The sequence below is a fragment of the Colobus angolensis genome, unplaced genomic scaffold, assembly GCF_000951035.1.
Source record: "Colobus angolensis palliatus isolate OR3802 unplaced genomic scaffold, Cang.pa_1.0 Scaffold221, whole genome shotgun sequence".
In the NCBI taxonomy this organism is placed as follows: Eukaryota; Metazoa; Chordata; class Mammalia; order Primates; family Cercopithecidae; genus Colobus; species Colobus angolensis.
The window spans coordinates 3,845,959-3,858,595 of record NW_012115389.1 but is presented as its reverse complement, the minus strand read 5'-3'; the positions used below and the strand labels follow the sequence as shown (position 1 = coordinate 3,858,595).

Sequence of the window (12,637 nt, the reverse complement as noted above, 5' to 3'; positions counted from 1 at the left end):
TTTTGAGACAGAGTCTCGCTCTTTGGCCAAGGCTGGAGTACAGTGTTGCGATCATGGCTCACTGCAACCTCTGCCTCCCGGGTTTAAGGGATTCTCCTGCCTCAGCCTCCTGAGTAGCTGTGATTATAGGCATGCACCACCACGCCTGGCTAATTTTTGTATTTTTAGCAGAAACGAGGTTTCACCATGTTGGTCAGGCTGGTCTTGAACTCCTGACCTCATGAGCCACCGCTCCCGGCCATCAATTTGATTATTATAAAATCAGGTTATATTAGTTTGGCCAGTTAAAAACATCACAGATTATTTAATCTTTTTATTTATTTATTTATTTATTTATTTATTTATTTATTGAGACAGAGTCTGGCTCTGTTAGCCAGGCCGGAGTACAGTAGTGCAATCTCAGCTCACTGCAGCTTCCACCTCCCACGTTCAAGCAATTCTCGCGCCTCAGCCTCCTGCATAGTTGGGATTCCAGGTATGCGCCACCACACACAGATAATTTTTGTATTTTTAGTAGAGACCGGGCTTCATCATATTGGCCAGGCTGGTCTCGAACTCCTGACCTCAAGTGATCCACCTGCCTTGGCCTCCCAAAATGCTGGGATTACAGGCATGAGACACTGTGACCAGCTAATCGTTTTTTTAAATTGTAATTTGTGTTCCGTTCATGAGTAGTAGGTGCCAGAAACAAGATTGTGTGTTAAACATAAATGTAGATGGGTAACCATGTACACAAATGTGTATCTCCTCTACCCAGAGAGTGACGTTTCTCCACCCCAGTGACCCTGCCTCGCTGTATGGTTCATTCTTCTCCAGGAATTGAAACATGGTGGCAGCCCGCCAGCTTGGCATTGCCATTAATTCTTATTTTCTTCCCCTGCCGATGTCATGGGGACACCAGCCAAATGAACTCTGGTGTGTCTCACGTAATGCATGTGGACTCTGGTGCATGTAAACAGAGGATGGTTATTCTTGATTGCACATTTGTGATTTTTAGTGAGGCTCTAAGGGAGAAGCAAGAGGACTTGAAAGTAGCATTTGAATAACAAATTTATTCTCAGGCACGGCTACATGAAAGAGATGAGTAATGCCAAATAGATAACACAATTCTGATTCACGCCATTGGCAATGGAGGAGACTTCTGGGTAAACAAAGCAAAGTAACAGCTAGAATGCAGATCTGATCACAGCAGTGTGTTTTGATTCAGTCTAAAGATGACAAAGAAAAGTTTCTGCTGGTCCTATCTAGCAACAAGGGCATGCCCGCCTGACCACATTGCAGTGGAATAGCCACATTGTGATTTTGTGGGCCTGAAGCCTTTTTTGTCTGGTGACCCATTAAGAGGAACTTGAGCCAAGATCTTATCTGTGATGGAGATGGAGACACCTCAGGATTTTCCAGTATCGTTTTTCACTTTTTGTTCGTGGACATAGTTAATAACGCTGCCAGATCTTTCAAATGCTGAGGCATTTCCTCATAGCTCCAAGTAGCTGCTGTGGGTCAGATTCTGCTTGAACCGAGGGTTCAATTACAACGTCCATATGCTTTCCAGCCGACTCTCTGACTTTTGTTCTTTTTTTCAGTACTTTTTCAGGCTTTTAATGTTTCCATCCACTAATCTCAGGAGACTCTGTAAATATTCTGAGTATACATAGCCCAGTTACTTTTCAAAAGCTAATTTATTAGAAACTTCTTGATACGAATTGCATAAATTTTTTAACTTAAAAATCTTTACTTATAACTTAAGACAGTTAAACTTGAGAGTATTTGAAAGCTACTTAAATTTCAGCGCTTTCTTCAGTAGGCACAAACTTTATCATTTTTCTGACATTCAGCACAGTCAGCAATGACATATTCATTGGAGGACTCATCAATATCCCAAAAATAGTAGCAGTACTCGTGCACAGCCTGATTTCTTTTGAACTTGGCTCAATTTCTTGGAAGCATTGATCATGGGATCCCACTTTGATTCCTTTTCTATAGACTAGTGCCAGTTTGCCCGGTTTCATTACATTTTTGGAAAGAGCTAAAACTATGGTATCGTGTTATGGCAGTCCTCACATCAATCATAATTTGGAGCAGTCTTGGTGAAAGATGAGGAATTCAGACTGGGAGCCTGGGGAAGGCAGGTCCAGGGGGCAAGAGGATGGAATGCAGTGAGTACTTTTTTTATATCGTAAGTGCAGCCACCGCAACCTCATGATTTTTTAACCACGACTTCATTCCAAAGTGACCACAGTCATAAGGCCCAAAACTATCTTCTCTCTCTCTCTCTCTCTCTGTCTCTGTCTCTCACAGGGACCCCCTAATCCTCCAGGTTGTACAGCCAGGAAGGGTAAGGTATTGTCAAAAACAAGTGAAGTACCTTCTTGATAGCTCAGTGGGCCAGAGGACCTCTGGATGCTGGCTGATCATGGCAAAAAGTAATCCATAGAGAATCCATAGAGTGAATTTTCTCTTCACCCCTCCTTACCCTTGACTAAATTTCTGACTGTGTTATTTTCTTATTGCAGTCCTCCCTGCTGGATATACTTTGACTTGCATCAGAAGAAAGTGCTCCCATTGCATTATTAGCTAAACCATGTTGCTGTGGCAACGCTCCTTCTTCCGCTTGCCTTGGTGTTTCTGTAGTTATCATCAGGTGTCCTTGGTTCTGTTTACCAGCCTGTCCATGGATCACTTCCCTGGTGGGATCTCTCTGGTGACCCTCATCTCAGAGCTCAGCGGTACCTTTGGGGCTACTTGCCAGACAACTCCATGTGACAGAGGGCCAGGTCCAAGTGCTCGATCACCCCAGCCACCATTTCAGAGTTCTCAGGTTATAGATCCCTCAACAAATCCCAGTGAGACACCGAACATGCCATAGAAGCTATATTTTTCTATTTCAGCACACAGCAAAATGCTGCCTCTTAGACGTCGATGAGTACGTGCTGCTTTTATGTTGACACAGAGGACCTGTGTTGACTCTTCATCAGCAAGGTGTCTTTTTTTTAAGTTTCGATTGACACATACCACCTGTGGCCCAAGTGGACCACACAGTTATGCATGCCCTTTGGTGCAAGATACATCACGTCTCCAAGAACTCGGTTGTTTTTCTGATCATGGAGAATTAGATTCCGCATATAACTTCTGTTTAGGATCTGCAAATTAGATTTTATAAATTATGTTTGGCAAATGATAATCCACAAATAAAATACCATAAAGTACTATAATTTATGTTTAAATAACTTTCAACCTGAGAGTTGCTCTCCGTTAGAAGTCCCCAAAAATACTGAAACCACACCAGGTTGATATCTGACCTTCCACTTTTGGAAAATGTATAAATCTACTCTAGATTCGGACACCATACCAACCAGCCTCTCTCTTTCAGTTGCCATCTGCACTTTACTGTTTAGTTTTTGTTGTCTTTAGGGAAAATTGTAAAATACCCACATTCTTCTCAAGTTCTTCAAGCCTTTTGGTTTTTAGTAAACCCTTTTGTGACCTTGTCTTTGAGAACACAGGTCAACAAACATTTCTTTAATGGACTAGATAGTAGATATATCAGGCCTTGCAGACCACACGGTGTCTGTCCTAACCACTCAACTCTGCCGTTATAGTACAAAGACAGCCATACTCAATATATAAATGAATGACCCTGTGGCTGTATTCCACTAAAACTTCATAAAAATAAGCAGCTGACCAGATTTGCTGTGTGGGTCTTCGTTTGCCAACCCCTGATCTAGAAGAAAAGAGTTTTGTGTAATGTTTGGGTAATAAAATAAACATACAAAACCATCTCAAGAATCCCTAACCTTTTCCTCACTGGGAACGATTTTCCCAGTATCCCCAAGTACTGGTGGGAATCAGATGAAAAGCGCCAGGCATGCCATTCCCTAAAGCAGATAGCCAACCCTCTTTCTTTCCTTATGGAAATCCCCTCTGCCTACAGGGAGGAGAAGCAACTAGTTTGGAAGCTGCCAGCCAGTCCATTTATTTAGGAAATTCTAAGCCCTGCTCCAGGTCACTTTGCATCAACTCTAAAATACAGCAGCAAATGAAATAAATGTTGTTTGTAATCCTACCAAGTCTAGTAGGTGTATGTGCTTGAGGTTAAACTTTTGTGTAAGTTCCAGACTTACTTTAAGTTTATAGAAAATTACATCGCAATTGGTACAATGGTTGTGGGGGATGGAGATAGAAAGAAGGAGAAGAAGTGAAAGTGAAATTTTGGTCAAAATTGGATACCACCCTAATAAGCCGGGATATAAGGGGTGCTGCAGAACTGTTTTCTGTTATAAAGTGCATCTACATTGATCATTTGTGTTTTATGTACTTTTAAAATGAGGCTTTGTTGGCTCGATTTCTGTGAGAAAAATAACTAATGGGCTGATCGTACCACTCTACTTCAACATGCAAGAGAATTGCTCAGACGCTTGTCAGATGCCTGAACCACATACTTATTTGAGAATGTGCCATCATAGGAAGCTTTCATTCACCAGGGTCACTGAGAGGGCAGCACAGGGAAGCACGTTGAACTTCAGATGGTTCTGGCCACTCGTGTCAGTAGCAAAGCAAGGAAATAAGTTCAGAGAAAATTAAAAGTTCAGAGAAAACGGACTTGTTTTGTTTGGAAAAGACAGATAATGGAGCAGTAACTAAAGAATCCTCTTTTTATTATTATTATTGTTGTTGCTCAATTTATAAACCTAAATAGAAAATGTGTGTTGCCTTATTTCCTGTTCTTTTCTACAGATAGCTTTCTTTTGAAATATTGTAAATATTAAGCGATATTTTAAGTACAGAATTTTTTATGGCCCCTTTTAAAGACTGCAAACCTTTTCATACCAAAAAAAATTATTTTTCCTGTATTTATTTTAGACATTAGTAAATGAATGAAATTTTGGCTCTAGGTTTAGAAAGCAATTTCATTTTAAGCTCATAGTACTGTGTCATTGGACTTTATTTATTAATTTTATTCTTGAAGTACTTAGCTGAAAATTGAATTCTGTCATTATATGTAATCATATCATGCTTCTCATAACGTTATACTTTAATTAGATACAGTTGAATAATAACTTAAAAAATCTTCATAGCCTATAAAATTCACACTTATATTTATAAGACAGTATTATCTCACCCATTGATACATAATGTTATGTTAAAAGTACACATCATGGCCAGGCGTGGTGCCTCACGCCTGTAATCCCAGTACTTTGAGAGGCCAAGGCGGCAGATCACTCGAGTCCAGGAGTTCGACACCAGCATGATCTATATGGTGAAACCCCATCTCCACCAAAAATGCAAAACTTAGCCAGGCATGATGGCGCATATCTGTAATCCCAGCAACTTGGGAGGCTGAGGCAGGTGGATCACTTGAACCCAGGAGACAGAGGTTGCAGTGAACGGAGGTTGCAGTGAGCAGAGATTGTGACTCCTTTGCACTCCAGCCTGGATGACAGAGAGATACTCCGTCTCAAAAAAAAAAAAAGAGTACCAATGTTGTCTCACCCATTGAAATATAATGTTATGTTAAAAGCACACTGTATTCTAGAGGAGGTAGAGTAACAGGGCCTTACTTTACCCTCCCACTTGAAACAAGTTAAAAGCTGGACAAAGTATATGAAAAATACATCACTCAGGGCATTGGACACCAGGCAGCAAAAAACAGTGGCCCTGAGAAATTGGGAACAAAAAAGTGAGTCCTGTAATTGTCTTTATCTAGAAAAAGTTTCCAGGCTACTGTGTAGAGAGAAGGAACCCAGGAGAAAGAGCTCAACTGTCTCCCTGAGTTGAAGACAGAGCTGGGAATACATCAAGGGAAACCAAGGCAGCTAGTTTGCAGAGGTGGAGGACCGGAGAGGAGAGACCTGCATAGAGAGAGAGCTTTGCAGATGTACAGAGTCCTCCTTGAGTATGCAAGTGCGTACTGATCAAAGTGTGTACATGAGAAAACTACTCATCACCAGAAAAAGGATCACCGGAAAGAATGAGGGGAACAGTGCCTGCCTCCCACACAATAGCCAAGAAGAGGTGCCTGTTTCCGACAGCTAGAGTGAAAACCTCTGAATGCAGGGGCACTGGTTAGAATACTAAGAAGGGTCTTGCCAGACATCTAATCCAAAATTAGCAAGCATGCAAAGATCTAGGAAAATACCACCTAAAATGAGAGAAGTCCATCGAAACTAACCCATTACACAGATGATAGAATTTGTAGACATGGACATTAAAATAGTTGTTGTGACTGTAGTTCATATGTTTAAGAAACTAGAAGAAGGATTTAACATATTAAATAGAGACAAAAAAGATGTAACAAAGACATAAACTGAAGAGGTGAAAACTGCAGTGCCTGAAATGATAAAAAAAAAAAAAATACTCTTAATGAATGGCAGATTAGACATTGCAAAAGAAAAGCCTAGTTAACTTAAAGACATGCAGTAGAAACTATCTGAAATGAAACAGAAAAAGGCTGAAAAGAATCAAGAGAGCAATATTGAGCTTTGGGATCATTTTATTTATTTATTTTTTTATTTTTTTTGAGACGGAGTCTCGCTCTGTCACCCAGGCTGGAGTGCAGTGGCTGGATCTCAGCTCACTGCAAGCTCCGCCTCCCGGGTTTCTGCCATTCTCCTGCCTCAGCCTCCGGAGTAGCTGGGACTACAGGCGGCCGCCACCTCGCCCGACTGGTTTTTTGTATTTTTAGTAGAGACGGGGTTTCACTGTGTTAGCCAGGATGGTCTCAATCTCCTGACCTCGTGATCCGCCCGTCTCAGCCTCCCAAAGTGCTGGGATTACAGGCTTGAGCCACCGCGCCCGGCTTTGGGATCATTTTAAGTAGCCAAAAATACATAAAACTAGAGTCCCGCAGGAGTGGAGAAAAGGAACTGGAAAATATTTGAAGAATTAATGGGCAAGACGTTTTCAAATTTGATAGAAACTACAAACTCATACATTCAAAAAATGAGAAAATCATGTTAAAAAGAGAAGATAAATGACACACTATGTAGAGAAGAACAAAGATAAATTGGCTGCTGATTTCTTGTTGGAAACAACACACACTAGAAGGCGGTGGGTCAATATTTTTAAAGCAGTGAAAGAAAATTCACAGCCTAGAGTTTTTACCTAGTTAAAATATCTTTCCAAAACAAAGCTGAAATAAAGACTATTTTAGACAAGTAAAAGCTGAAAAAATTCATCACTAGCTAACCTGAAGTACAAAAAATGTTACAGAAAGTCCTGCTGGCAGAAAGAAAATGACACCAGTTGGAAACCTGAATCTACCCAAAGGAATGAAGAACACCAAAAATAGTAACCACATGGATAGAAAGATTTGTTCTTACTGTTTATCTTAAAAGCTATTACTGTATACAGTAATTACTGCATAAAGCAAAAATAACAGAAATGTAGTATAGCGTTTATAACATGTAGAAGCTAAATATATGGCAACAATAACACAAAGTCTAAGAGGAGAGAAATGGAAGCATGCTTTTGTAAAATTCTTAGATTCTGTGTGAACTAGCGTAACTATATGTGATGTAGTAGTATAATTATATGTGAAGGTAGACTGTGCAAAGTGAAATGTATATACAGCCATGTGCTGCATAATGATGTTTTGGTCAAAAACAAACCATGTACACAACAGCAGTTCCATCAGATGATAATACTGTATGCTTTACTGTACCCTTTCTATTGTATGTTTAGATGTATAAATACTTACCATTCTGATACATCCAACTACAGTATTCAGAACAATAACATGCTATGCAGGCTTGTAGCCTAGGTGCAGTAGGCTGTACCGTAGAGCCTAGGTGTGTAGAGGCTGTACCATCTAGGTTTGCAAGTACACTCTATGATGTTCACACAGTGACAGAATCACCCAATGATGCATTTCTCAGAATGTACCCCTGTCTTGAAGCAACACAGGACTGTGCTATAAATGTAAGGTAACCATTTCAGGAATTCAACAAAGTTATAGTTAAGAATTGTAACCTTGTTATAGTTAACAAAGTTAATATATAGTTATCTACAAAGTAGGTAAAATGAAATCATTAAAAATAATCCAAAGAAAGCAGAGAAGGGGAAAAGGAACAAAGACCAGATAGGACAAGAAGAAAAAGAATAGCAAAATAGTAGATTTAAACTCAACTATATCGATAATCACACTATAAATATTCTAAATACACTAAAATGCAAGAATGTCAGATTGGCTAAAAGTGCAAGAGCCGACTATTATTGTCAACAAGAAACCCGTTTAAATATAAAGACATAAGTAGGTTAAAGGTAAAAGGATGGAAAAGTGCTAATACTAATCAAAAGAAAATTGGATTGGTGTATCAATGTCAAAGTAGAACTAGAGCAAAGAATAGTACCAAGGATATAAAAGAGGGTTGTTTCATTATGACAGAGGGGCCATTTCATGTACAGGGCATAGCAGTTCTAAGTGTGTAAGCATATAACAACAGGGCATCAACATAAATGAAGAAAAAAAGATAAAATTGCAGGGAAAAATAGAAAATCCACAAATATAGTCGGAATTTTTTAAACGCCTCTCAGAACAAGTAGAGTAAAAATCAATAAGGATTTAGAAGACTTCAACAATGCTACAATTCATCTTGACTCCCCCCAACAACAGCAGATTACACATTTTTTTTTCAAATGTACACAGAACATTTGCCAAAATAGACCATATTCTGAGTCACAAAATGTCTTAATAAACTTGTAAGGGTTCAAATCATACAAAATATGTTCTCTAACCACAGTGGGATTAAACTAGAAATCAACACTGAAAGACATCTGGAAACACTCCAAATATTTGGAAATAAGCTACAGAGTGGGAGAAAATATTTGCAAGTTTTCTATTTGATATAAGGATTTGTATATGGAATATTCAAACTCAAAACTCAATGAGAAAATAACCCTTTTAAAAGATGACTGAAAGATTTGAACACACATTTCACCCAAGAAAATACATGAAAATATGCTTACCATCACAGGCATTAGGGAAATGGAAATTTAAACCACAGTGAAGACCACTACATAGCTATTAGAATGTCTACAACTAAAAAGACTGACCAGCTGAGCGTAGTGGCTCATGCCTGTAATCCCAACACTTCGGCAGGCAGAGGCAGGAGGATTGCTTGAGCCCAGCCTGGGCAACACAGGGAGACTCTGTGTCTATGAAAAAAGGAAAAGAAAATTAGCCAGTTGTGGTGGCCTGTAGTCCTAGCTGCTCACTCGGGAGGATGAGTGGGAGGATTGCTCGAGCCCAGGAGGTCAAGGCTGTAGATAAGCTGGGATTGCATCACTGCACTCCAGCCTGCAAGACAGAGCAAGACCCTGTCCCAAAGGAAAAAAAAGATTGGGCCAGGCACGGTGGCTCACGGCTGTAATTGCAGCACTTTGGGAGGCTGAGGCAGGTGGATCACTTGAGGTCAGGAGTTCAAGAACAGTCAGGGCAACATGGTGAAACCCCAACTCTACTAAAAATACAAAAAATTAATCGAGCGTGGTGGCACATACCTATAATCCCAGCTACTCGGGAGGCTGAGGCCCGAGAATTGCTTGAACCCAGGAAACAGAGGTTGCAGTGAGCCAAGATTGTACCACTGCACTCCAGCCTGGGTGACAGAGTGATACTCTGTCTCAAAAAAAAAAAAAAAAAAGACTGACCATACCAAATGTTGGCAAGGATGTGGAATAACTGGAACCCTCATACACTGCTGGTAGGAATATATAACAGTACCACCCCCTTGGAAAACAATTTGAGGTCATTTCTTAAGTTAAAGTGTACCTGCCCTATGGTCAAGACATTCTATTTCTAAATATTTACCCAAGAGAAATACAGTGTATGTCCATATAAAGATCCGTGCATGAATGTTCATAGTAGCTTTTTTGTAATAACATACAGTAAGCTTTACACTTTGACATGTACAGTTTATTGAATGTCATTTGCCTCAATAAAAGTGTTAAATAATACAGTTTTATCCAAAATAAAGTTGTGAAAAGTAGAAAAATGAGGAAAAAGTTTCGAAGGTTAGAGAGTCAGTCCAGCAGACCTAACATCTAAATAATGGGAATTCCGATAAGACAGAAGAAACCAGAAGGGAAGAAATTATCAGAGAAATAATCCTCAGCCTTCCGCCCGAAATTTTCTCTTCTAGAACTGAAGGACTCCCAAATCAAAAGAGTCAGCAAAATAAATGTACAGACTCACACCAATGCACTTCATCATAATAGTAAAAAGAACAGTAGAGTCAAAAAGAGGACACTAAAAGCTTTCAAAGGGAGGGAAAAAACATGCAAATGATCTGGAACCCGAATGGCATCAGACTTTGCAACAGTAATACTGGGCTGTGTGTGGTGACTCACGCCTGTAATCCCAGCACTTTGGGAGGCCAAGGCAGGTGGATCACCTGAGGTCAGGAGTTCAAGACCAGCCTGGTCAACCTGATGAAACCCCATCTCTATTAATAGTACAAAAATAGCTTATTTCTTAAAAGTCAGCAAGGGGGATGGTTTTTCTCTTGGGCTGGTGGCTCACGCCTGTAATCCTAGCTACTCGAGAAGCTGAGGCATGAGAATTGCTTGAACTTGGGAGGTAAAGGTTGCAGTGAGCCAAGATCGTGCCACTATACTCCAGCCTGGGTGGCAGAGTGAAACTGTGCCTCAAAAGAAAAAAAACAGTAAAAGTTATCAAAAAACAAAACAGTAATACTGGAGGCTAGATTACAATGGAGCAATATCTTCAAAATTCAAGGAAAAGAATATACCCAGCTAAACCATTCATAAAGTGTGATAAGAATAATGACAAAGCCAGACATTTTAGAAAAATCTACCCCCAGCGCCCTTTTTCTCAAGAAGCCACTAGAGCAGTATTTCACTCAAATGAGCAAGCAGAGGCAGGAGGATTGCTAGAGCCCAGCCTGGGCAACATACGGAGACCCCGTGTCTACAAAAAAATAAAAAGAAGAAAATTAGATGGGTGTGGTGGCCTGTAGTCCTAGCTACTCACTCCGGAGGATGAGCTAGGAGGCTTGCAAGTTAATGAGCAAGTAAACTACGGAAGAATATTGATTTTCTCTTTTCTCTGCTGCATAACAAATGAGACACATTTAGTGGCTTAAAACAACTCACATGTATTATCTTCCATTTCTCTGGGTCAGCTTAGCTGGGTTCTCTGCTTCAGATTGAAAATCGTCTCATCTGAGAGCTAGGTTCCTCATCAAAGCTCATTTGGCAGAATTCCATTCCTTAGAGTTGTAGGACTGAGGGCCCAGCTTTTTGCTGACTGTCAGCTGGAGGCCACACCCAGGTCCCAGAGGCCATGTGGGTTTTTGCCATGAGACCTTCTGCTTCTTCCGCTCACAACGTGGCAGCTTATTTCTTGAAAGCCAGCAAGGAGGTGGGTTTTCTCTAGAATCTGCTAAGATGGAGTGTGTCCCATCACTTGTGCCATATTCTGCTGGTGAGAAGCAAGTCGCAGGTCTCACCTGCACTCAGGGAGGGACTTACTGGGAGTCGCCACCACAGTGTGGCTCCAGGAATGGAAACCACCACAATGCAGAGGTGCAGGGAATCCCCAGGACTGTGGTCAAGAAAGAGCCCACTAAATGTTTTGTTCAGTAGGCCTGTGGGACACAGGGTGCCAGGAGGATGGCTCCGTGAAAGACTGAGCCTATAAGTGAACATATTCAAAGCTGACTTACAGTTCAGCCAGTGTGGTGGTATGTGATTGACAGCTCCATAGAAAGCTGAGCAAACAAAGATACAAGACTCCAGCAGAAACAAGCTGCAGAACAGGAGTGTAATCAATAAATCAAATGGCCTTGCTGTGAACGGTTACATAGCTCTGATAAATCCTGATCTAACCAAAAGTCATGACAGCTCGATATTTGGGAGCTGGAGGGGGTGGGGAGCAGGGGTAGTAGGATATGAAGGAGCAAAGTCCCCATTGTTGACATTAGAAATCCAGTGGGTAACATCTGAATGGCAAGACCAGGACAGCATCGAAAGGCAAAAAGATACCACTGAGTGTTGACAGTGGTTGCCTTTCAGGAGTGGGAATGCCAGTGGGGGCAGGGCAGTGGCAGGCAGGGAACAGGTTTTTTTGTTTGTTTGTTTTGTTTTGTTTTTTTGAGACGGAGTTTCATTCTTGTTGCCCTGCAGTGCAATGGCATGATCTCGGCTCACTGACACCTCCACCTCCTGGATTCAAGCAATTCTTCTGCCTCAGCCTCCCAAGTAGCTGGGATTACAGGCACCTACCACCACGCCCAGCTGATTTTGTATTTTTAGTAGAGATGGGGTTTCACCGTGTTGGTCAGGCTGGTCTCAATCTCCCGACCTCAGTGATCTACCCGCCTCGGCCTCCCAGAGTGCTGGGATTACAGGCGTGAACCATCACGCCCGGCCGTGGGAACAGTCATGTTGTATAGTGAGCCCTGAAGAGCAGTGTGATCTCTTAAGCCAGCATACGATTTACTTTGGTAAAAATTAAATTTAGATAAAAGAAATTAGGCCAGGCGTGGTGGCTCACACCTGTAATCCCAGGACTTTGGGGAGCCTAGGTGGGCGGATCACCTGAGGTCAGGAGTTCAAGACCAGCCTGGCCAACATGGTGAAACCCCATCTCTACTTAAAACACACACACAAAAAAAAT

General features: G+C 41.1%; 1 protein-coding gene across 1 annotated transcript in view; it reads left to right on the top strand.

Moving 5' to 3' along the window:
- The window catches only part of MTHFD1L (methylenetetrahydrofolate dehydrogenase (NADP+ dependent) 1-like), a 239,925-nt gene that overhangs the window by 206,207 nt on the left and 21,081 nt on the right, over nt 1-12,637 (top strand). The window lies entirely within an intron of this gene.